This window comes from Rattus norvegicus, chromosome 6 (assembly GCF_021556685.1).
Source record: "Rattus norvegicus strain SHRSP/BbbUtx chromosome 6, alternate assembly SHRSP_T2T, whole genome shotgun sequence".
NCBI classification, from domain to species: Eukaryota; Metazoa; Chordata; class Mammalia; order Rodentia; family Muridae; genus Rattus; species Rattus norvegicus.
Window position 1 is genome coordinate 46766193 of NC_141539.1, and position 26221 is coordinate 46792413.

At 50.3% G+C, this 26221-nt stretch overlaps 1 protein-coding gene and 1 long non-coding RNA gene across 14 annotated transcripts in view; one reads left to right on the forward strand and one right to left on the reverse strand.

Moving 5' to 3' along the window:
• The window catches only part of Hpcal1 (hippocalcin-like 1), a 106186-nt gene that overhangs the window by 13102 nt on the left and 66863 nt on the right, over positions 1 to 26221 (forward strand). For 2 of the 11 annotated variants that reach the window (XM_087554394.1, XM_087554395.1), the window contains exons 2-3: positions 24577 to 24708; positions 25227 to 25273. The gene's annotated coding sequence lies outside the window, so the exon portion shown is untranslated. 11 annotated transcript variants of the gene reach the window in all.
• On the reverse strand, positions 3112 to 12207 carry LOC148005159 (uncharacterized). Of its 3 annotated transcripts, none has more exons than XR_015622934.1 (3): positions 12064 to 12193; positions 9388 to 9542; positions 3112 to 5154 (listed from the first exon to the last, which is right to left on the reverse strand). It is a non-coding gene; the product is annotated as an uncharacterized LOC148005159 (long non-coding RNA). The 3 variants fall into 3 exon arrangements; XR_015622936.1 differs by having other exon boundaries at positions 8045 to 9542; XR_015622935.1 differs by lacking the exon at positions 9388 to 9542 and having other exon boundaries at positions 12064 to 12207.

Sequence of the window (26221 nt, forward strand, 5' to 3'; positions counted from 1 at the left end):
TTAGCTGTAGTTAAGATGGGCCAAGGCTGTGCCTTGTGCTTGTAGCTGAACTTGGTATAAGAGTCTCCCACTGGTTTCAAAGGCATGAAGGGGTCATGTTGAGCAGTTAAGGCTTGGCACTGTGAGAGGCCATGGAAGGCCAATGGTACAGGTGCAGCCTCGGTTGCTGTAGAAGCCCCGGGGTTGAGGAGATCATGGAGAGAAGTTGCTGCTTGGCACCATGTGGCAGGGTCAGAGCTCCTGAAGAGAGCCTACTGGGGAAGGGGCAGCCCCGTTGCAGTGGAAATGCCAGTGTTCTGAAGATGCTAGTGCCATGGAGTAATCACCAAGGACAGCAGCAGCTGCAGAGTAGAGCTAGCCTGAGTCTGTGACACGAGATGTGGGGACTGTGGGTGGCAAAGCCAAAGAGGTAGAATTGCACAAGGCTACGAGATCATGACTGAATCCCAGATGTCCGACAGTCAACACTTTTGGACTTCGGTTTTGCTTTGCTTTGAATGTAACTGTACTCTGGTTCTTCCTTCTTGGGCTAAGAAATCATTTGACTTGTTTTGATTTTTACAGGAGTTCTCAGTCAAGAGACTTTGGGTATTTTAGAGAGACTTTGAACTTTGGAAAGAGACTTTGGGTGTTCCGAGGAGACTGAACTTTCAAAGTATCGGAATTTTAAAGACTCGTGGGACTTTTTAAAGTTATATTATTTTTGTATTGCTATATTAACTTATGATCTTGGGGACAAATGGGAAAGGAAAGGTTGTAGTTACCGTGAAGCACAGTGACAAGGGGTCAGTTGTCCTGGTTGATTTTGTCAACTTGATACAAACCTAGACATAGCTGAGAAGAGGGACTTTTAATTGAGAAAATGTCTAAGAGTGGCCAAGAGGCCAGGATCTAGCACTTGGGAGGCAGAGATAGGCAGATCTCTTGTGAACTGGAGGCTACCCTGGTCTACAGAGTAAGTACCAGGACTGTGCATGAGACCCTGTTTTAAAAAATAAAATAAAATAAAATAAAATAAAATAAAATAAAATAAAATAAAATAAAAGATGTGCCTATAGGCAAGCCTATGGATAGGCCGTTTTCTTAATTAATGATTAATGTGAGAGGGCCAGGCCACTGTGGGCGGTGCTTCTCCTAGACAAGTGGTCCTGGATTGTATAATAAAGCAGGCCGAGCGAACCAAGCCAGTAAGCAGCATTTCTCTGTGCCTCTGCTTGACTTACTGCGTTGGCCTCCCCGATGAGGAACTGTAACCTGTGAGCTCCCCAAGTTGCTTTGATCCTAGTGTTTAACCACAGCAATGGAAACCTAACTGAGATGGTAGAAACCTAAGTAAGCATATGGGCCTTCGGGGGATACTTAGTCCAAGCCATCATAGCCATGCGTGGCTTTATGATGATGGTAGGCACTTGGCTCCTACTTGACCCGAGGGTAGAAACTCTCTCCCCATTCCTATGGGGAGAGTGAGTACATGCCCTGCTAGGATAACCCAGCAGCTGTGTGGTGTGGTGGGTTGGTTATGATTCATAGGCATCTTGCATACCTGGCAGTTTATGCCCATCTGCCCCCCCCAATGTCTCCATAATCTTTTTTATTATAGTTTTCTTAATGTGTGCACAGGTTGGGGGACCTGCGGAGGTTCTCTCCTTCTGTGATGTGGGTGCTGGGGTCGAACTTGACTCGTTAGGTTTATTCATGGAGCCATCTTGTCACACGACCCCTGACACACACACACCACACACACACACACACACACACACACACACACCACACACACACCACACACACACACCACACATACCACACACACACATCACACACACACCACACACACACACACAGCACAGACACACATACACCACACACACACACATATACACACAACATACACACACAACATACACACACAACATACACACACACCACACACACACAGCACAGACGCACACACACCACAGACACACACATACACACACACAACACACACATATAACACACACACACACACACACACTCATCCGGCTGACCCAGATTCCTAAACGCAAACCAGAGCGATCAGCTGTAGACCACTCTTGCGAAGTCTAGGTCCCTTCACATAGTGGTATGTCCTTCCCTCCTCCTTTCATCCAGCTGGGCCTGGCATTCTCCAGTCCTCAGGGTCAGCAATCCTTAGTCTGTGTGCTGGACTCTGAGATGGGCGCTTCCTCCTGCTTGCCCGGTGCTCACAGTCTTCTTCATGTGATCTGGGAACCATAGGCTGCTATGGCTTCTTACAGATGGCCTCCTGGCTCCTGCCTGGTCCTGGGTGGTGATCTTGAGGGTCTATGTCCATGACAAGCATGGAGAGCAAGACATGACTGTACTTGTCCCCCTTCCCCCTTGTCTTCTCCTGTTACGATAAAGACCACATATGGTGCCTGCCAGGTACCATATATTACTATATAATACATAGAATATAATACTATATATTATATTCTGAAGGTGAAAGAGGGAGGAATGAAAGTCTATATAGCCAAAGAAAGAAACCAAGAAACATAGAAAGAAACAAAGAAAATAATTAAGGTATAATTCATATACCACCAAAGTCATTGTTAAATTTTTTATTCTGTGGGACTGGAGAGATGGCTTAGCTATTAAGAGCACTTGTTGCTTTTACAATGGACCTGAGTTTGATTCTCAGCACCTACATGGTGTCTCACGACCATAAGCAACTTCCGGGACTCATTGAGTGACGCACATTTGAACACATAAAACCGTAATTTTTATAAAAAATGCATGATTCCGTCATTTTTAGTATTCACGCAAAGTTGAACACAAATGGATACAATCGGATTTCATAACGCGTCTATCACCCCAGAAAAGAAATCTCACAGGCATTACCAGTCAGGTCCCAGTCTCTCTAGCCCTGGGCCTGCAAACACGTGTTTTGTTTCTATGGATCCACCAACTTTGGACATTGCAGGTAAACAGAACCATCGAACACGTGACCTTTTGTGTTCGGCCTCTTTTATTGAATCTACTTCGGTGCTTCTTGTGTGCATGCAGTAGCGTCTCCAGCTGTGCACTGTGCCTTTACAAGACACTCTAACATCCTACGGCAGGGGTATTACCCTTCCCACTCCCCTTTAGTTCCTTTATCTGGTGATGAACATTCGGGTTGTTTTCACTTTGAGTCACCATGAATAACATTGCTGGGGACATTTGCTTACACGTCTCTGTATGGACATAAGTTTTATTTCTCCCAGGCATGTACGGAAACCCTGTTTCATAGCATGTGGTCCAGGATGGCAAGCGGGAAGGTGATCGTTGAGGTTGTGGGCTGCCTGGAAGTCTCGATATGTGGGATTGCAAGTGCAGAAAGCCCTCCTACACAAGGCTGGGGAACAAAGCCTGACCTCAGCGGCCTCCCAGCCAGGGGAGCCCAGACAGTTCAAGGTCAGTCAAGGTCAGTCAAACGGGCTCCCCGTTCCAAAGAAAGCACCCAAATTCCAAAGCTTTCAGAGCATCTTATCTTGCCTGGAAAGCTGATATAATTTCTGGAAGTAGGGCAGCCTTTTTGTGACCATGAGGTTGAAGTTCCTGGGCCCAGGCCAGCAAAACAGATAAACAAACTAGGTCTTTGACGGCCTCTTAAACTTTGAGCCCCGGAGCCTGGGCACAGGTGTAACGTAGAGAAAACCCTCTTTTATCTAAGCCACTGTTTGTAACCAAATGTGTTCTTCACGGATCAAAAGCCCAACACAGGATGAATCATTTCAAAGTCCCTCAGATAGCTCACTGCCTGCTTGAGAGACTTTCTGGTCCCTTCTCCCTGTTCTTCACTCAGCAGGCTAGACTTCCTATTGGTCACCAGGATGAGGGGTTCCCCCGATAGACATAAAGGATGTTGATATCCACCATTTCGCTGTTCTGCGCCTTCATACACGCTGCTCCTTCTGCTACGAACACCATTCCCTTCCGCCTGTCTGGGTTTGGCACTGGGCCAGTCGTCCTTCAAACGCTGTGCTGGGAAATGGCTTAGGGGTGGAGAGCATTTTGCTAAAAGCACAAGGGCCTGAGTTTGAATTCCCAGAACCCACATAAAAAGTCAGGCATGGTTGGGTGGTGGCGCAAGCCTTTAATCCCCGCACTCGAGGGGCAGAGGCAGGAGGATCTCTGTGAGTTTGAGGCTAGCCTGGTCTACGGGAGTTCCAGCCAAGTCTATTACACAGAGAAACCCTGTCTCCAAAAATCAACAGCCACAAAAAAGCCAGGCAGGGTTTGTAACTCCAGTGCTGCAGGTGGGGCAGACAGGAGGAACTCAGGGGCTCCCGGCTGCCAGGTTCAGCGAGAGACCCTGACACAAGAATAAGGCACCGTGTAATAATAGAGTAGGACCATAGACCTCTCTAGCTTCTGCTTGCATGGGTGCATGCATCTGAACACACACATTCCAGTACCACACATGTACAGAGATGCACATGCACACGGGTACATATTTAATAAAAGCGAACAGCACAGGAGGAGACCCTTCCTCTTCTTTCTGAGATGCCCTGTGCAGCTTGTAATCAACATGGTGGAGCGGCATTTTCCAAAGAAACTCTTTCTCCCCAGTAGATGGAGTCCCCAGGGAGCAGGGCCCACACAGGCTCTATTCTTCTCTCTGTCTGGCATCTGGTCTTGCCCAGACCTCCATCCTGCCCCTGGGATGGATGAAGCTGAGGTGGATGGTGCTGAGACTATTGCAGATGTTGGCATCAAGTGCTCTCCCCTTTGTGCGCCTCATTCTGAAGTCCCTGCTTTATCAGGCATGAGCGACAGCAGCAGTGATGGAGCCCGGGCAATGAACGATGCCTGTTCATCATACAAACAGGAGTATCCAGTGCATGCCTAGGTTCCTTCTAGGCCTTTGGTACACACCAGTGGGAAAGCATCCCTCTCCTCTCTGAGCTTCACTGTGGTTCCTTCAGAGATATCTTGGGTGTTTGCCCCTTTCTTTTTTGTCCAAGAACATGGTCTTAAGGATGGGCTTCAAGGGCCAGTGGGATGGCTCTGTGGGTAAAGAGGCCTGCCACCAAGCCTGATGATTTGAGTTCAAACCACAGTTCTCACATGGTGAGAGGAGAGAACTGACTCTTGCAAGTCATCCTTGAAGCACCACACATGTGCCATGGCCTGCATGCAAGCATATACATGTAATAAATAATTAAAAAAAAAAGAGGGTGGGCTTCAAACCAATGGCCCTGTCATCTCAGGGTAAGGAAAGAATATTGAGCAAAATGAAGTTGAGGAAAGTCGGGGGAGAAATCCCATTGTGCCTCATGGCCTTTGAGAAGGAAGGGCTACATCTTGCTGGTTTTGGGGTCTGTGCTGAGAACCCACTGGCCAGGGGTGAAACCTAAAGGTGGTGTTATGTAAAAGCCAATTAAAATAAATTAAATGCAAATACTGATTCATTGTAATGTTAATTTCAAGCCCTGGATCAATCAGAGGCTGTGGAAATGCCAAAGTTGTTAAGGCTGTGGTTGTCATGGTGACAGTGCTCCGTGGAGAGGGGCCCTGTGCAAAGTCCTTCTAGGGGAGGGGTGTTGCTCAGTGCTGACCTCTACAGGGCAGGTAGGGTTCTGTTAGTCAGCCTGGGGGTCAGGAGACCTTATGAACATTATCTCAAGACTCAATTCACCCAGAACTACCTGTCGGTTTCCTTGGGAGAGAAAGTCACTTCTCTTCTGCCTCAGTTTCTACTAAGGGGCTTGCCGGCTTTTGACTCCAGGTGCCCCTCACCAAGCATGAGGACCTGAGTCCGATTCCCAGAATCCATTTAACAAAGCTGGGTATGGTGACGTGTGCATATAAGCCCAGCACTGGGAGGCTGAGATGGGTACATCCTCTGGGCTTGATAGCAGTTCAGCTTAGCCACTTGTTCCAGGCAAGCAAGAGACCCCATCTCACAGAATGGAGGGGACAGTGCCTGAGGGATGTGTCTAAGGTTGACAGCCAGTACATGCACACACATACGGGCACCTGAACACACATGCATACAGTACAAAAATTTTGAGGTTCAAAAGGTGATGTGTCTGTACTCCCTAGGCTTCCTGGTGGCAGTGCCAGAGTAGGCATGGGGTCCCAGGTTTTATTTTCCCCTGTACGTGGGACCCACTTCTGCACTGACTGTTCAGAGGGCATCTGCAGGGACTTCCAGTTATTGTCATGTTGATTGGCTCTAAACGGGACAGTGCCGGACCCAGGACTGCCTTGCTTTATTTGTGGGGGACAGGGTTGCTGCGGCTTCCTCCACAGCCTGTAACTTTAAGACATGCCACACGCCGAGGCTCACAGCTGCAAGCTCACATTAAACACCTGCCTGAGGTGCATCTGGCTCCCAGCCCTTTATCAGAGTCCTGCTTTCTCTGGCTCAACTGGGGCTAATTAGTGCCACTGCCGGCTGGCTTCGGGTCCACTTACTGGTTGTACGAAGCCAGCCTGGCCTTTCCCCGTGCTTCTGCGAGGGCAGCTGGGAAATGAAGCAGCTGCTCGGGACTTTTTTAAATTACGTGGGAAGTAGACTGTTCTGGTGTGTAACCTGTGCCGCCTCTGAACCGTCACCTCTAAGTGCGGCTGCCTTTCAGGGCTCCGGTACTAAAAGATGATGGTCACCAGAGGCCCAGGCTGTTCCCCCCCTCCCCCCACTCACTGGACTGAATGAAACTGGGAGGTGGCAGGCTCCACAGGGAGCTCTGCTCCCAGTCTGCCTCGGGGCTGTCAAAGTTAATTAACGTGCTGACGCTCTATTTCCTTTGAGTTTCCTCCTCCAGATAGGTGTGTGCGTGGGGGGGTCTTCCTACCCACCGGCACCGGCCAAGAGGCTACCAATGGATGCCTACCGGCTTCCATGGTGAGGTGGGAGGTGGTTTCTGGGTATGCTGAAGGAGGCTGGCATGCTACCCTTGGGCTGTGACAGTAGATGGCAGAACCCTGTGGTGAGTCCTGCTTTGATCTCGATGGCCTCTCTTTAGAGGTTGGGTTAGGGACCTATGAAGGTAGGTGTGCTGGATAGTTTTACATCAACTTGACACAAGTTAAAAGTCCTCTCAGGGGAGGGAACCTCTGTTAAGAAAATGCTTCCATAAGATCAGGCTGTAGGCAAGCCTGTAGGGCATTTTCTTAATTACTGATTGATGGGGAAGGGCTTCTTGGCCCATTGTGGGTGGTGCTATCCCTGGGCTGGTGGTGCCGGGTTCTCTGAGAAAACAGACTAAGCAAGCCAATAAGCAGTACCCCTCCACAGTCTGCATCAGCTCTTGCCTCCAGGTTGGCCCTGCTTGAGTTCCTGTCCTGACTTTCTTTGGTGATGAACTTTGTGGTGAAAGTGTAAGCTGAATGAACTCTTTCTTCCCCTAGTTACTTTGGTCATGGTGTTTCATCACAGCAACCGTAACCCTGACTACGATAGCAGGTGAATCCATCCTGGTCGTTGCTCCAGGGTAGGGTGGCAGAAAGCCTCCTTGAAGCTGGCCTCCCAGGTGCTGAGTCCAAGCACAGGAAGGAAGCTCCACTCAGCCTCTCTAGCTAGCACTTGTTTTCTCTCTCTCTCTCTCTCTCTCTCTCTCTCTCTCTCTCTCTCTCTCTCTCTCTCACAGCTTTAGTAAGGAAATAATACTCCCTCGATTTCTCCCTTCAGGCAGAATATAGAGAGCAAGACACACCAAGCCTGTACATTAGAATTGGCCAGCACTCGCTAACAGATGCCTGAGGTTCTTAGCATGGGCGGCTGGCCATCACAGCCTCTCCTCCATGTCCACCGTGTATCTCAAGAAGTTGGGCTGCTGCCATTTACCAGACCTACGCCCCTCCTCTCCAGCCCCCAGCTTTTGGTCATGCTCAATTCATGCCCTTCTTCACAGAGAGAGGGCTTCTGCCTGGGTGCTTCCTCCATTAACCTGTGGCTCCTACACCGTGGCAGGAGGGAGCGAGGGAGGAAATGCAGGGACCTCTGCCGCATTCCTGGCCTCCCTGTGACCTCACAGGCTGTCCGGCGTACAGCGCACTTGGAATGGAGCCTTACCTGCCATTCCTGTGATTTGCGGCCACAGTCAAGCTGGAGGAATGCTTTACCTTGTTCAGCCCGAGCTAAATCACTCCAAGCTCGCATTCTGCAGAGCGTAGTCCTGCTAGGGCAGAATGGGAACGGTCCATCCTGGGGTCACTCGCTCCCACAGGTGACCTGTGGGAGACCAGGTTCTCCTCTCTGTTCCTCGGAGGGTGTTGGAGTTAGACCCTTCTTTGCTTCCTGAGCATTTCCAGTCAAGACACTTTTCTTTGAGCCTCAGTTTCCCCACACGTGAGTCCCACGGACTTATTCAGACTGTCTCGGGGGAGTCCATGAGCTTTTTCTTGTCTTGCTCATGTGAGTTCCTTATTTCAGTAACACTGGAGAGTGGTTTTGTTTTGTTTTGTTTTGTTTTTTTAATTTTTATTTTTAAGCCCAAGACAGGAGCCAGTTTGCCAGAGTCATCTGTGGGTGTTGGTAGCCTTACCTTCAGCAAGACTTGAATTTGGCCAAGAGCCCTGGCTTATTCCAGTGGAGAATGGAGTTATTTAGAGCCAAACTGTGGGGGGGGGGGGTGGGGCTTAATTCTCTGGGAAGCTTTTGCTGCAGATGGTGCTAACATTAATGACTTACTATATATGTCTTCATAAGTGGGTGATTTATGGCTAACACCAGACCCATAACTTCTCATTTCCAGAAGCTTCATTTGTAATGGCCTGCTAGGTTTAGGAAGTGTGAAGGACTTGAGCTGAGGTCATTTCTGTTCATGAGCTGTAGGTGGGAGGATGTGGGCCTGTGGGACACTGAGGGGCAGCCATAAGGGACACCACCATCTCTTCAGGAATGGTCCACAGTGGGCAGGTGATGGCCAGAACCCTATTTTATGGAGGAGAACACATGGCCCAGGGAGGTTAAGTGATTTGTCTGGGTTAACAGCTCCCAGTAGACAGAACTGAGATGCCTCTGACCCTCAGTGTAGACTAGTGCTTCCCGTAGGGAAGCTATGACATTTGTTCACCAGCATGATGTGCCAGCCTGACTGGGTTAAGGGGTGTCTAGGTAGCTAGTAAAGTGTCATTTCTGTATGTGGCTGGAAGAGATTAGCATGGGAGCCAGTAGACAGAGCAAAGGCTAGCATCTGGATCAACAGGTTCCCCAAATGTATTGCTTATTTTCCTTATTGATATGACGAAACAACTTACTAAAGGGTTTATTTGGGCTCACAGTTTGAATGTACAATTCATCACGGTGGGAAATCCAGGAACTTGAATTGGCTGGTCACATTGCATCCAATCAGGAAGGAGAAAGAGAGACTGGGTGGTGGTGGGGTCTGTTTGTTTGCTTTGTGCTCAGCTCACCTCTTTTTCTTTAGATCTGTACTGTAGCCAGTGGGATGATAGTGCTCACGGTCAGGCCAGGTCTTCCTGTCTCAGTTAAACTTCTCTGGAAGCATCCTCAGAGACACGCCCAGAGTATACAGCCAGTCTCCATGGTGATTCTAAGTCCAGTCAAACTGAATTGAAAATTAGTCACCACCCAGGAGGGAGAGTGGATATCATCTCTCCTCTTTGGTTACCAAGCTCCTGCTTCTTGAGCCTTTGAGCTTGGCCTAGAACCCCCCACCAACTGGTTTCCCTGAGCTCCATCTTAGAGACAGCAGGTCGTGGGACTTCTCAGCCTCCGTAACAAAGAGGGCCGGCCCCTCATCATCTCCCTATAGGTTTCTTTGTATTTTCACAGCTGTCATTCCTGGAGAGCCCTCAACCCCATAGCAAGATTTGGGTTACTTTCCTACCCAAACATTCTCCATTCAGGATGGTAGGTCACAGGGGCAGTGAAGTGGTTTTGGAGACCTAATTATGCAAATTACCTTGACATGTGGGTTTGGGGGAACTCAGTTTAGACTATTGCACACGGAAGCATCAGCCAGCATTAATCCTGAAGAAGGGAAGCCAGTTAGTTATTCTTGGGCTTCCTTTGGATATCTCTCTTGTTTTCTTTAGGAATTCGCTTCCTGCTCACCTCTGTTGCCTCACTCCAAACACAGGACTGCTTGTCTCTATGTGGAAATGCAGAGTCCCCAGCCCATGCCTTGGCTTGGCCAGCCAGTGGCTGCCCATGGCTGATCGGTTTGCAGACTCTCAGCACACCACCTGCAGAGTATCTCGTCAGGAGCTTCTGGAAACTTCCCTCTTCCCTGTCCCTTGCTGTCACCGCTCATTTTATTCTCTCGGGACAAGGGCTATCCCGTTTCCCTCCTGTCACCTCCAGCGTGCTGTTCTCCAGCCCTGTTGTGTGGCACACCGTCCTCGGAACACCCCTTGGAAACTCGCCTGCAAAGTGCATTCACTACTCTGGGACTGGCTGGTATCCCTGTGCTGGACTTGGGCTTCTGGACACTTTCCCAGGAGTCCCCAGTTGCATGCTGTTAGCTGAACACACAGACTCTGCCTCTGGAGCCTTGTGTCTGCTCTCTGATCATGGAAACATTTTATTTTTTTTTCCTCTTCTAACCTCATGCCCCAATTCCTTCCTTCAGAGGAAGGGGTGCCAACTCCAAGCACAGGGCTGGATTTCTTCTTTAGTGTTCCTTCTTGACTCTCCAAACCTGGGGACCCTGAGAAGTCCTTGCTGGTAGGCTAAAAGAGGGCAGTGGGGTTCTTGGGGCAGGAGATGCACTGTTGGGGGGGCCATAGACAGTCACAGTCAGGCTCTAGTATAGCTCAGACGGAAACCGGTATCAGCCTGGGTGCTCTGCCTGTGTTCAGGGTGGTTCATTTGCCTCTTAGGGCTCCAGGACATCCCTCAGCTCCCTCCTTCCTCCTAAAAAAATTTTTTTTCTAAGTCTGCTATGGACCTGGAAATGTGGCCAGGGGCAGGGTTACCAACTGACTTTCAGCCCTGGCTGAGCTGACTGTCCCTGATGGGCTTTGGTAGGAAAGCCCATGTCCCCAGTGTCATTTCACACTGTCGGATCTGCCTTGCTCGTCCCCTGGGGCTCTGCTTTTATTCAGGCTTGTGAAGGGCTTATAGAAGGAACTGCTGTTTCTCAGCTCTGAAGAGGTGCTGCTAAGGCCACAGAGGACCAGAGCATTTGAGTGGGCTCATTGGCTCTGTCCATCCTGCAATCTGTCTGTCCATCCTGCAGGCCTCAGTGTGTGCTTTATTAACATTCTAGGGAGATTCAATGATACTGTCCTTAGCCCAGACTGGGGATGTAGCTCAGCTGCTAGAAGACTTGCCTGGAGTGCATGAAGCCCTGAAAGTCATCTTCAGTGCCATTTAAACATAGTTGTGGTGGAGCATATCTGTAGTCACAGCCCAGCACTTAGAGGTAGAGGCACAATGATCAGAAGTTCAAGGTCATCCCTGGTGTCCTACAGAGTCCAAGGCTAACCTGAGCTATACAAGCCTCTGTCTCTTTCAAAACAAACAAACCTTTAGCGTAAGAGGGTGGAGAACACTAAGCAGGATGGTCTCTAGAACCTTCTACGTCTAACCCATTGCTCTTGAAACCTGCACCTTTCTTTATAACTTTGGATGTGCTTAGAATTCACAGGTCAGGACGAGTGGCCTTGGGTCTGCGACAACCTTGAGAGCCATTCAAGCTATGATTGACAAGCATAGCACCTGGTAGGTGGGAGGGACCAGGGCCCGTGACCTCCCCACATGTCCCAGATAGACACTGTAGAGAGCCCGGTAAGAGCCACAGTCCTGCTTTGGGGCACTGGCCAGGCCTCGGACTGTCTTCTCACTGCAGCCTTGTGGATAAGGGCTACACTGACAGGGGACAGACATGGCTTTGGGGAAGAGGAACACATGGATCCACTCTCAAGCTACATGGAGATAGCAGATACTGGGAGCAAGATGCTGCTATGTTCCCTGGCATCAGGAAGGACACCAATAAGAAGCCTGTGGTGCCTCCATCCTGCCCACAGGCCCAAGGGAGACTGAACCCGATGCCAAGCAAGGAGCTTCCCCAACAATACAGGTCTGGAAAAGGCTGGATTCAGCAGAGACGTAAGGGGCCTTACCTTGACCTGCACTTTTCAGTACAAAGGACCGTGTCCTACTCTAAGGACAGGCGCGGGGTTCCTCAGCCACAGATGCTGAAGCAGAGCTGACATTCTGTGAATTTAATGCTGGACCTGCTTATCAAACCCCACCCTTCCTGCCGCGATAGAAGATGACACAGTGGTTCCCAGAGGGGAAGTGACTCTGCTGAGGTCACACCGAGTTAGGGTGGAGCCTCCAATATCTGCTTGCTGTTCCTTACCCAACACTTTTTTTTTCTTTCTCTTACCTCTCAGGAATGGACTTCCTTCCATTTAAATGTCACTTGATTAGAAGTGTCCTCAGCCAGTGTCTACCCAAGAGGTGTCTTATGTTCTTGGAGCCTCTCTCAACCCTGGCTGCCACCCCTCGGTGTTTCTCAGCAAGACCGTGTTGGGCCCTCCCAACTTTTCTTCACTAAATTCCTGTCTAAAGTGGGTGGGAGATAAGGGCAAGGCTGACCCTTGAACTCCTAAGTTGGGTGTTATGATTTCAAAGAAAATGGTCCCCCTAGGCTTATAGGGAGTGGCACTCTAAGGAGGTGTGGCCTTGTTGGAGGAAGTATGTCACTGGGGACTGGCTGTGAGGGCTCCGATGCTCAAGCCCAGCCCAGAGCGTCATCATCTCTTCTTGCTACCCGCTGGTCTGTATGTAAAACTCTCAGCTGCCTCTATGCTGCTTGTCTGCTTGCACACTGCTATCCTTCCCACCACGGTGGTCGTGGCCTAAATGGCTGAAACTGCAAGAAGCCCCAGTGAAATGCTCTCCTTTATGAGTTGCCATAGTCATGGTGTCTCTTCACAGCAGTAGAAACCCTAACTAAGACACCAGGCTTTTGTCTAAAGGAAAAATGGGCTGATACTTGTTAACACCTCAAGAGGGACAACTGCAGCGGTAGGGCTCATCTTCATTGTACCAGGGAGAGAGGGTGGGGGAAGGTTAGTGTAACTCCCAGTATAGGGAAGATAAGGGCTAGGGAAGGTGAGGGAGAGAGGGAATGAGAGAAAGGGAGAGGGAGAGGGAAAGAGAGAAGTTGTGAAACTGTGTGTGTCTGTGTCTTCTCTCTCTCTCTCTCTCTCTCTCTCTCTCTCTCTGTGTGTGTGTGTGTGTGTGTGTGTCTGTGTCCTCTCTCTCTCTCTCTCTCTGTGTGTGTGTGTGTGTCTGTGTCCTCTCTCTCTCTCTCTCTCTGTCTGTCTGTCTGTCTGTCTGTCTGTCTCAAGTCTCTAGATGGAAGATGACTGAGGGAAGACATCAGGGGTAGAAGATTCAGACTTTCTCCCCTGGGGGTGAGGGGTTAGGAACTTGAGTGAATGTCAACAGTAGGTCATCAGATTGAGTGGAGACATGTTGTTCAACTAATTCAGCAGGTTTCTCACTAGCCCTAGGCTAGCTAGACCTGAGTGGGTGGAGTGGGGCAGGTTATGTCTCAGCCAATGAAGGCTCAGAGAAGCCTGGCGTGGCCAAGGAAGGCGTCAACCAGGGCTATGAGGAAGGTCGTAGGGTCACAGGCTGTGGGGTTCTTATTGCAAGAAGCCCAGGCTGCTCTTGGCCTCTGTCCTTGCTCTTCCTTTGGCCTCTGAGCACAGTGAATAATAGAATTTTCACATCTTAAAATTGACTGAACCGTAAGTCAGATGGCCAGTACCTGGGCTCAGGGTTTTGTGTCTCTCTGACTCCTGTTCCTAAGAGCTTTCTAGGGAGGGATAGTTAACCTAGGTTGCAGGTCAAGGGAGCCAGCACTAGGGCTGGCTTCTCACATCTGCCCACACATCCAGGTCAGGGACTTCCTGTTTGTCACCTGGCTTCCTGCGTTCAATGTCTTGCTTCTCAAGGCCCAAGTTCTCACCTCTGCCCCAACCCTCCGGTTGAGTTGGAGTTTCTTAGCATACACTCCCAAAGCCCCTGTGTTCCGGTGGTCAACATTGGCCATTTTGGTTTTGATTTGGTTTGATTATGTGGATACTGTATCTTACTGTATAGCTCTCACCAGCCTGGAACTTGCTATGTAGATAGACCAGACTAGCCTTGAACTCACAGAGATCTGTTCTGTAGTTGACCACCACCATGCCTCATCTTGGTTTTGATTTTTGAAGAAAAAAATTAATTCAGTTTTTACACACAAATTTGCATATTTTGGCCTAGAAAATACAGAAAAGCAAAGCCCACCACCCCAAAAAGGGCACTCCACCATGGCCAGCAAGATGGCTTAGTGGATAAAGACGCTTTCTTATGAGTATGACAACCTGAATTTGGTCTCTGGGCTGCACGCGGTAGAAAGAAAGAACTAACTCTGACTTCCACACGTGTATCTTGGTGTGTACCCATACACACATACATACATCTACACACACACAGATATGGTTTTTCCAAATCCTCGTCATTCCCCAATTCAACCCTATTTGCATGCCGAGGTGTCTCTCTCCGTTTGTGTCTGTCCATTTAAGGAGTTCTGCTGCCTACAAGCAGAGCACACAGACCAGTGTCCTCCAGCTGCTCCCAGTTGTAAAGGAGTAAAACCGTCTCATTGCCGTCCAGCCTCTGTGGATGTATATGAACATGTATGTGTATACTTCGGTCAAAACCAGCACCACTGCCTCCGTTACTCTTGTTGAATGTACTGTGGAGAGCAGTACTGTCCAACAGAGCAGGCTCCCTGCCTCACTCTCTCCTTTCCCAGCAAGCCCTGTGCCCAAGGAGGAAGGACATATTAGTTTTTATCCCCTCACCACACATGTAGAACCTTAAGGGAAACATACTATCTCTGTGTTAGATATACTTGTGTGCCACCATTCCCATTTGTCTTTTTCCTGAACGGTGCGTTCAATAATGTTTCCGTGTCTTGCCAATGTTGACATTGTAGTGGAGGGTTCTGAGGGTGGTGGATGGGGATGGGGATGGGAATGGAGGGTGGGGTCATGGGGGTGGGGAGGTGTGGGAGTTGGGGATAGTATGATGGGGTCTTAGGGAGGTGGGGTGGGAGTGGGGGCTGGTAGGGTGGGGTGGGGGTGGGGTGGTGGCATAGTGGGGCGGTGGTACATGCTGCTTCGCAAGCACCATTTCCCCTTCTCCTTTTGTCATATGTAGCTCGGTATGTTCTGTCCTTGTGATGAACATCTGATTTTCATGCACGCAGGAGGTGGTCTCCCTTTGCATGCCTGTGTCTGCAACCCTCACCCTTGATGTGGCCTGGCCTTAATGGTTTGAGTCCAGAAAATAAAATACAGAGATTAATGGGGTATCACTGACACCTAGCGCTAAGGCTGGGGCTGCCATTCTGGGTCTTCGATTTTTTTTTTCATCTCCTTGCAACCCTTGGGTAGAACCCAGGACTTCATGCAGGCTGGGCAGGGCCTCTCTGTTGAGGTATGCCCCCAGCTCCTCTCATCCAGCTCCTCTCATTCTCTCTGGGGTGACTTGCCCTGAAGGAAGGCAGATGGCATGTGGAAGACAACTCATGAAGAGGCCTGTGGAAGGTCTGAGCTTGCCGGAAGCTTGGAGCACATCCCTCTCTATCAGAGGACGGAGGCCTCACGAGGCCTCAAGAGGCCTTTCAGGGTCTCCTAAAAGGTCTGAGTGCAGGCAGCTCCTCAGGAAGGCCCTAGCTGTGTCCTCGTGGAACCTTGGGGTCTGCCCTCTGAGGCCCAGTAGCTTGCAGCTGAGCGGCTTAATCTGCATTAAGGTATTGCTGACCATCATTGGGCTCGGGGAACAGATTTACTATTTTTAGCAAAAGTCAGGGAGTGTGATAAATCCTGTTTGTCCACACAACTGAAGAGAGGGGTTGTTTATCATGAAGAGTGACTTTTTAAAAAAATTAGTCATGGCTGCTCTATAGGACCATACTGTGTCACCCTGCTTATATGGGATGTCCTGAGTAGACAAAAGTAGACCCGTTGGAATGGTTTCCGTCTCAATGCTGAAGTGTTATTCAGACCCAGAGATAATTCATACTCCCTGCCTGGACCCTGTGGAGCTTCAAGTCTCTGGTTTCAGGGCCAGCAGAGAAACCGAGGCAGGAACAGCATAGCCTGCACTTTCCTATGGGCTCATCTTAGGGATTCTCATGCTTACATGGCTGCTTTGACAAACTTTAGGGACATCATAGCTACACAACATAAGCTCTAAGTGCCCTATGTGCCACCTCCAGGATGGCTAGAATACAAACCAGACAATAACAAGTGTCAGTGGACACATGGAGATATTTGTTCCTTGCTGATAGGGGTGAGAAACAGTGCAGCCACACCCACCAAGACGTAGTTTGGTGGTTCCTCAAACGATTGCACAAAGAACTGACAGCTGACTCTGTGATTCCCCTTCCAGGTATATAACCTCAAACAGTAGAGAAGCTTGTGCACACAAATTATGGCTGTCCGTCCATAGCAGCTTTACTCCTAATAGCCTCCAAAGTGGAAGCAGCCCAGATGCCCACCAGCTGTTAAATGGGTAAACAGAATGTGGTAGATCCAAACAGTAGAATATTACGCAGCCATAAAAAAAGAAACTGGCACGCTTCCACATAAAGGAAACTTGACAATATTACCCCCAGTGAAAGAAGCCGGACACAGAAGAAGGCATATTGTGTTACTTAGGTGAAATTTCTAGAATAGGCAAATCTAAAGAAACCCAAAATAGATTATATTAGGGATTGCCTGGGAGGGGGGCAGGGAGGAGGGAACCAGAAGTGACTGCTGATCTTCTTTGCAAGGAGATAAGAAATGCTCCTGGAATTTGATTATCTGTTATAGTGTATCTCCCTGGGAGTCAACTGGAAACCCCAGGGCTGAGTAGAGAACCCAGCTGTGTTGCACAAGCATAAGGACTGGAATTCAGGTCCCCAGAGCCCATGTAGTAGATACATAGATGCCATGATCACCTTCAATCCCAGAACTGGGGGAGGAGGGGGACAGAGACAGGAAGGCATTCCCTAGGACAAGTGGGCAGCTGGGCCAACAGAGTGGCTGAGCTCCAATTTCAACCCTGCCTCAGTGAATTAGATGAAGAGCAATGGAAAAGGACTCTGGATTTCAACTTCGAGCCTCCAGACATACATCACACACATATGCACATATGTGGGAGGAGGACGAGAAGGGAGAGGGGTGGAGGAGGAAGAGGAAGAGGAGGAGGAGGAAGAGGAGGAAGAGGAGGAGGAAGAGGAGGAATATTGTGACAGGCTATGGGGAGTCACATAAGGAAACGAAGTGATTTTGAGAATATTATCCTGGTCATGTTAAGTTAGCCCACTTAAGTTCTTTAAGCTCCACCACACCCATCTGTAAAGTGGGATTGCTCCCACTTTGTAGGGCATTTGTGTGTCTTCCTGGATAGGTAGGTCCCACAGAGTGGTGCCTGCGATGACTGTCCCCTGCTCTCTGCCCAGCACTAAGTTGGGTACCAGGTGGTGTTGAGGAGGGTGAAGCAGTGCTCAGAGCCCACCTGTACCCAGAGTCAGCTTGTCGGACACTGACGCAGCATGCTTGGGGATGTGATCACAGAACTTCTCTCATAGTCTTGTGTCCCACCAGAAGCAGCCCTGTCAATCAATATTGTCTCTGCTTGTTCAAGAACCAGAAAATGGCTCTACCTCAGAGGCAGGGGCAGGGGCAGGGGCAGGGGCAGGGGCAGGGGCAGGGGCAGGGGCAGGGGCAGAGGCAGAGGCAGAGGCAGAGGCAGAGGCAGCAGGGCAGGAACCCTGTCAACAGGGAGAACCTCCTGTTTGCCTGCTCCTGGCATCTGAGGATGTATTAGCTCAGGTAATTGTCCAGGCAACCGTGGGGCATGCTGAAGCAGCCACCAGTGGAGTGATAGGATGCGTGTGACGAGTTCCTTAGATGCACCGGAGGGCACAAAGGAATTGGGATGCACTGTGACCTGGATATAGGATTCTGGAGTCCAAAATCCATCCTTTGTGCCTTTCTGTTTTCTATCTTGAAATTTCTACAGAGAAAAAAATGTTTGTTTCAAGATAGAGTTTCATTATGTACCCCCGGCTGGCCTGCTCACTGTGTAGAGCAGGCTACCCTCAGACCTAGAGATTTGCTTCTGTCTCCCTAGTGGTGGGATTAAAGGTGTGCACCATCCTGCCTGGTCAGAGCGAAGTTTAAGCATCCTCAACCGAATGAGGTGAGTTTATGTTTTAAGGGAAGTAGAGACCTAGAGCAGCGGTTTTCAACCTTCCTAATGCTGTGACTTTTTATATAATTCTTCATGTTGTGATGACCCTCAACCATAAAATTATTTTCACTGCTTATTTCATAACTGTACTTTTGCTACTGTTATGAATCGTAATGTAAATAGCTGTGTTTTCCAATGGTCTTAGGTGACCCCCGTGAAAGGGTTATCTGACCCTCAGGTTCAGAACTGCTGGTCTAGAAGAAGCCAAGTTACACAGCAGACCTCAGAGTTGGCTTGCGTACTCTGCACCTCTGTGGAGCTAGCTTAGCAACAGGCCCAGTGGAGTAGTCGTCTCTGGGGCTCGCAAGCCTCCTGAAGTGACTGAGTGTTGGTCCTCCTGTTGTTGGAGCATCTGAAGCCCTGAGGTTTCAAGATGGGGACACTGTCCTCTGTCTCATGGTGTGGAGTGTTCTTGGTTAGCCCAGATTAAGACACTTGGATGATGTTCTTCTAAAGAGGAAAAGTTTTCTTCACGTGTGCGCGTGTGCATGCACATGTGCATATGTGTGTGCGTGCATGTGTGCATGTGTGTTTTCCCAAGATAACATCCACCATCTTCCCTATCACTCTTGACTTCATGTCCTTCCTATCTGGGAATGAAATGGAAAGTGGTTGCCCTCCTGTCTCCCTCCAAGCTCCTTCAAGAAGTCAGTCATAGAACTGAAATACAGTTGGGTCTTAACCAGCTGAGTGCCACTGCAGAATTTCTTAGTCTCACTGTGCCAGGTGTCCACACTTGAACAGGAGGGAGCAAGTGTTCTTGGGCTGACTGTTCTCAGTGTAGCTTGACTCTGGCCATGGAAGATGAGGTAGGACAGTGCTGGAAGCTGTGCCATGGACTTAGGCGTAGTGTTTCTGAACTCTCTAGAAGAATGTGCCAGTTATTAATGTGCTTTCCACAATGAGTGACTCAGAATGTCCTTTACCACAGTAGAAGGTAAACTCAGAGGACACTAGCAGCAGACACTGGCACACCCCTCTCCCCCCCAGGTAAGTACCCCATGGGTATAGGTGGATGAAGCATGGAGGGGACAGAGCAGGTCTAACGCAGGCCAGAGCTCTGCTCCCACGTGCTAACTTCCTATAGTGCTGGCCTCTCAGATTCTGGCTCACTTCACAGGCCTGAAGAGGGACCTGCAGCTTGCTGAAGCACCAGGCCCCTGTCTCCTCACTCTGTCCTGGCCCTATTCCCTAACACACAGCGCTTTCCTGATCACACCACCCATGTCATTTGAGCCTTGAACTCCTTCCCTCTGGGTTAAAACATCCCACTTCCCCACCCCTCGTAGAACATCTGTTCTAAATTCTAGATTCTGCACTGATGTGTAATAGGTTTGGAATAAATTGCATGGCATGGTCCAGCAAGCCAAACTCCACATCATGTACGAGGGACTGGTTCTCTTAAAAGAACACACATACACACACACACACACACACACACACACACACACACACACACCACACACGCACACACACCACACACGCACACACACACACACGCGCTTCAGACCAGCTGTCCTGGGTAGTGTCTCCAACAACTCCCAAGTCCCACTGGGTTCCAGAGAGTTCCCTGCGGTCAGACTTGGCCATGATGGAATTTGGGAGCTTTGGGAGGGGAGGGTCGGTATCTTGAAACAGAGACCCTCCCAAAGAAGTGGAGTTCAGGGATCCTTTATTGTAAAGCACCCCTGCCCATTGCAGTGGAAAGGGGATGTGCAGGATTGGAGACAGTTCTTCATTCTTTGGTGAGAAACAGTGTGAACTTGGCATTGATTGATTGAGTCGGTGCTGGGTGGGGTGCGGTCCCATTTGGAGTCTCTGCATGGTCTGGGCAGGTCCAACCTGCCATCAGTCAAGACTGGCCAGCCCTAGCTCCTGGACACAGTCCAAACAAGACTTAGCCTGTGACCTTCTTTGGTCAGCCAATGGGAGAGTGTATATGTAGATGACCAGGCCCCAGAACAAGAGTCACCAGCCTGGAGCATGGGAGAAGCCTCCCAGGGAAGCCTGAGACTTGCTCTGGACCTCTGGCTTGCTGTTGACGTGGGAGGGGCTCAGCTGAGTGTGTTCCAGGCACAAGGAACAGCATGTGCTAAGGTGTCTGAGCCTTGGGATTGGATCAAGGCATGCCTTGAGTGCCTTTCTGGGAGTCCCATCAATCTCTACTCAGGCTTTGTTTGCCTTCCTCCCCAGTTTTCTGTGTGAAGGGAGGTACAGTTCGTTCCCGGCCTAGCATGTTCCTGCAGCCATGCAAAAGCCTCTCTGTCCCGAGCCTGGAATCCAAGGCTATGGCCTGGACATGGCATTTATACCTCTTCTCTGAGGTCTTCCCTACCCCCTTCTTAGAGAAAGGCCATGAAGTGGGAACTTTAGAGATCAACTGTCTCGCCTTTGAGGTCTGGCTTGGGGCTCGGTGTGGAAGTCAGTGCCTTACTACTGTGGTAAGAACTGTCTGTCCTCTATGTAGCCATGAGTGTGGGGGTTGTTCTGCTTCCTGCCCCTGGCTCCTCTGTACTCTGGAAGCTGCTGAGACCACATGTCTGTCTGGAGCCAGCCATACTGAGGCTGGTATGATCAGCCAGGGCTCTCATGCCCCAGTGTCAAAATGACTGTGATAGTGGTTGCTAAGCATCCCTGGGCATCTTTGCTGGGGCCAGACTTCCCTGTGACCCAGGTAAGTCAGGAAGCCACTGGACTGTGTGGGCGGTAAACCTGCACACACAGGCCCCTGTGTCACACTTCCCCCATGCCTGCTGGGCTGCTGGGCAGGCTTGTCTCACCTCTGCTTTGCGCTCTACAGTTTAGAAGTCTTGCTGTCTTCAAAGGCGAGGGGCCCCAAGCATAGAGAGGGTTGGGTTCTGCAACTTGAGAACACTTCAAACTGACCTCAGCTGAAGTCGGTTTAAAACCAGGTCTCTGATCTCCCTAGAATGTTACCGCCAGGACTCAGAACCCCACTAGGCAGGAGGACTGCCTTCCTGTAGTGATTGGTGCAGGCGCCATCTTCAGTCAAAGATGAGTGTTGGGTAGGAAGAAGGAAAAAGTGAATTGGGAAAAGGAGGGGATGGAGGGGAAGGGAGGGAGGAAAGAAGGGGGGAAGGGAGGGGAGGGAAAGGAGATAAGGAAGGGAGGAGTGAGGGGAAGGGAAGAAGGGGAGGAGGGAGAGTAACAAGGGAGGGAGGAGGAACAGAAGGGAGGAGAGGGGGAGGGAGAAAGGGGGGGCATTTTCTTTCCTAAAAGAAGAACTGGAGTTTAAGTGAGAATTTTAAGATTTATTGTTTTAAGTATGTGCCTTTCTGTGTGGGGGTGTGCATTTGTGAGTGTAGGTGTCTGCAGAGGCCAGAGGGGCAGATTCCTCCAGAACTGGAGTTACAGGCAGTTGTGAGCTGCCAGCTGAAGGTGCCAGGAATCAGACCAGGGTCCTCTGCAAGTGCAGGGATGCTTCTCACTGCAGAAACACCTCTCCAGCCCTATTTTATTTCTAAATTATATATATATGGTGTGTGCATATGAATGCAGTGCCCTCAGAGGCCAGAGGAGGACATAAGATCCCTTGGAACTGGAGTTGCAGGCAGCCGCCCCATGTGGGTTCTGAGAACCTGAATGGGAGCCTCTGCTGTGGGAACAGCCAGTGCTCATAACTGCTGAGCCACTGCTCCAGCTCACCAGGTCGACAGTTCTAAAAGAAGGGGAACATTGCTCCCTTGCGATAATATTTGTCCCTCCCCTCCCCTTTGTGCCTTCCCTGCCAGACACTCCCTTTCCCCTAAAGCACCCACACGAGCTGCACACAGAGGCCCACTCTGCCCCTATAACACACGCTTTGGCAAAAAAAGCACACCCTCCTGTCCCAGCTTTCTCTCAAGGACAAAACAACCAGGTGGTAACTCAGACCGACATGTGAAGAACCAAAAGCACCATCCATTACCTGCCCCGAGATGAACTGTGGGTTGTGTAGCTCTCACTGTCTTTGGCCACAGACACTGGGATGCATATGTCCAGTGCTGGGCTTGCAGGGTCCAACTGGAGCTGCACTGATCTAAAGGCCAAGGGCAGAAGTAAAACCAGTTCTTGCAAAGGGACTTTTAGATGGTTATCTGGTGTCATCTAAAAGCCTCCTGCTATTCCTTGGTGGGGTGAGCTGAGAGAGGGGAGGGGGAACAGGAGGAAGAGGGGTGTATGTGAGGGCAACAGGAGGAAGAGGGGTGTATGTGAGGGCAACAGGAGGAAGAGGGGTATATGTGAGGGCAACAGGAGGAAGAGGGGTGTATGTGAGGGCAGGCTGAGCATATGGTTGGCTATGCTTTCCCTCAGTACACGGTTCCTGCCAAAGGCTCTCCCCACCACCACCATCATGGTCTTCTTGCAGATCTGCCCTCCTCTGCTTATGGGAACACTGAGCTGCTTTTCCACATCCATGCTGTGTGATATCCTGTAGGCATTGTACAGGGAGCGTCTGCATGGCACATCCTACCTGGGCTTATCTTCCTCGGAGAATCCTCCCTGGAGCTCAGAACCTGTTGTTTTATAACCAGTTGAGCTGTGTGGAAACCAGGGCTGAAGCTTCCCCTATTGAAAGCTAAACCAAACACAAACCAGGCCGCAAAGCCATGTGACCCGATTAAGTACCACAGTGAACTCACCACCCTGAGGCTTTGATCTCACAGGCTCCTGTCCCTGCACACAGCACCAGGGGACATCGCCTTTGATGTTGACTCTAGCACAGCCATCTTGGGACCAGCTAAGCTGTCTGTCAGGGAGCGGTGGTGGTAGGTCTGAGCCAGGACTAATTATATAACAGAGCCTGGATTTCAGGCCCCACCTGGGCAGGCCATTTGACAGTAAGGGGAACCCAAATGCCTTGAATTGGCACAGAGCCTGTTTATTCAGGAAGTGAGAAAGGGCACACATCTGCTCAGTGGTGCAAAAGCAAGCCAAGTTCCTAAAGTCGCCCGGCCATTGTCTTGGTGGAATTGTGGAATAGCTTCTTGGATATCACTCTTTCAGGCCCTGAAATGGAGCCCCGTGCAAAGAAATAAGAATAATGACCCTGGTATCCCAGCCCCCATTGTACCATCTGGTGGCTCAGAAATCTTTTATAATCAAATGAGTAAGGAGACTTCTCACACTTCACACTGTCTGTGTGCGAGCTCTCTCTCTCTCTCTCTCTCCCTCCCTCCCTCTCTCCCTCTCTCTCTCTCTCTCTCTCTCTCTCTCTCTCTCTCACACACACACACACACACACACACACACACATACACGCATGCATGGGTGCTGCACGCACAAAGATTCTGAAGCAAAAGATTCTGTTTTTTTGCTATGTTTTGGAGGCTTCTCTGTGTAGTCTGGGTGGGTACACAGATGGTATGTTTAGCCAAAGCATGAGGGTTGATTTGGAAATAAATGGAAGTTTGAGTCTGTGCACACATCTGATGGGTCTGTGTGCCGTGTGTGTGTGTGTGTGTGTGTGTGTGTGTGTGTGTGTGTGTGTGTGTTTGTCTGGGTCCATGCAGCAGACAACCGAAGTGCGTATGCCTTGGGGTCCTTAGGCCTCTGGGTCAGAACATGGCTTACACCCACCTGGCTGTCTTTGACCCTCTGGGGGGCAGGGATGTAGACCAAAAGAGTAGTGACAGTGGTCGGTAATGAGGACACAATGGTCATCTTTAGATGACATAGGACACAGCAAAAGAAATATTAACCCCACCTCCACCCCCACCCCCCACCCCCACCCCACCCCGGGAGGAGATGGAAAGGGTCAGACTCAGCCTGCCTCGGGCCTTTTGAAGCCCATAGGCCTATTCGGGGCTATGGAATCCCTGAGGAGGCAATCCTTCATCTCCAAATTTGAGCATGTCTGCCTACTTCCACCTCCACCCCTAGTTGGTGCCAATTCTGTCCACTTGGCCAGTTAAGCAAAACAAACCCCCAAGCAGCTTGGAGTTGACCCGTATCAGGAGCCGGTCAGGGTGTGAACCGGCTGTACCATTGGGCAGCTGGCCAGCCAGGTCGACAGCCTCAGACTGGGGCTGGTTGTGTGTCCTTGTGCTGGCAAAGGGTAGCATGACATACCCAGGACCTCCCGGGCCGGGTTTCCACCATGGACAAGGGTTGAAACCAGCACTCAGTCTCTCTTCCCTCTCCCACCCTCTCCCCTCCTGCTTTTCTGCGTCTATTACATCTCTCATTCAGTTCCCCCAGACAGCTAGGCAGCCTCCCCTCCCTTCCCCTTCTTCCTGGTGGGGCTCAGGACCTCTCGGAGATGGGAGACTTTAAACACGTGTTCTCTCCCTCTCTGCACCCCACCCACCTTTGGCTTGCAGACTGCTGCGAGCTGTTTTCCTCCCCAGAAGAACGCTGCAGCGGTAAGCACTAAACACCCAGGAGTCTCCCAAGCACTGGCTCAACCGGCTAGAGCGCGAGCAGCCAGCCAGCCGCTGGGAGACGCTGCCCAGGTGAGTTCAGCTTCACGGTAGTGTAGGCGCCACTCTGGGAGCAGGAGGGTCTTTGGGTCTGGGCTCAGGACGAATGAATGCTCTTTGGGACTTGAGTATCTGCTTCTTGCCTTGTCTCACTGCTGCGAGGGGGCCTGGTAGAACCTCCACCGGAATCTTATAGTGGAAGTGGGATGGGGAAGGGTTTTTCCTGCACTGGTAAGTCACAAGAATTTCATGAGTGAAGTATCCCTCCCTTTGCCTCACAGTGCTCCCCATAACATTAACCCCCCAACACTGGGTCCCAAGTGTGAACCAAAGTGCTGTGCAAATGGGGGGGGCAGGCAGGGGGATACCCCGTTTCACAACTATGCCAAGGCTAGAGAGATAGCTCAGCAGTTAAAGGCTGGGCTCACAACCAACCTTGGTCCACTGACCTACCAAAGCTTCTTTTGAAGTGCCTCCCATCATGGCTTCCAGGACCTGATTCGGAAGAGTTGGGGGTTGTCATCCCTAGTGAATACCTGCTCTTCTTTCAGGCTCCCCCAGACTTTCTGGAACTTTCTGCTAGCTCCTGTCTTCTCAGGTAAAAGTGCACCTCTGTCTCCTCCACATTGTCTGGTTTCTTATTCCACCCTGGAGGCAGGGGGGCTGGTCTGGGAAGCCCCCAGGCCTCCTCTGTGACATCAGACACCACTAAGTACCTGGCCGAGGATGTCGGCCACATTGTCTTAACATCCAGTCCCTAGGTTCCTCATCACACAAGGTTCAGTGAAGCAGGCTGCTTCAATATTAAAAATGTGGTCATGGGGATGGGGAGGGAGGGGCAGGGGCAGGGCCACCTGAGAGTCCAGCTTAGGGGTGTCCCGACCAGTTACCCAAGCGTGTGTTCCTCTATGCTTTGATCTAGTTTTGAGAGGTCTGCTGTAAGCCTAGCTGGTGCAGGGGATGGGACGGGGACGGCTAAGGATTTAGAGACGTGAAGCAGACTCGATTGTATTCAGCAATTTTGTACACGCTAAGCAGCAACATTGGGTTTCTTTTTAAAGTAATCTGGATTTTGGCCGCCTCCCAGGAAATCCGGATGTGTGTGGCGTGATGTGGCTCACGCCTGTTTGGTCTAGTAGCCCAGCTTCTTTGCCAAAAGCTCTCTGTGAAGTTCCCAGCAGCTGGGCCACAGAGGTACGTGAAGGGCCTTAACCAAATTTCAGGCAAATGAAAGGATCTGTTTTATCACTGATATATTCCCCATGACAGCAGCTACACCCTGGGTGCCCGGTCCCTCTCTAACGCTGCTCTGTTTGCATCCTTCCTATGTATTTTGCTGTTACAGCGCCCAGGAATTTTCTTGGCTCCTGTGACGCAGCTGGCTGGCCATGGCTGTGGACGTTTCTGAATTTCTTCCCATTATTACTGTGTCAGAATGGAATGCAAATCTTAAAAAAGAAATTTTATCATGGTTTTCCACTACTATAAAAGTAATAACAAGCCAGGCATGGTGACTCATGTCTGTAATTCTGTTGCCCAGGAGGCT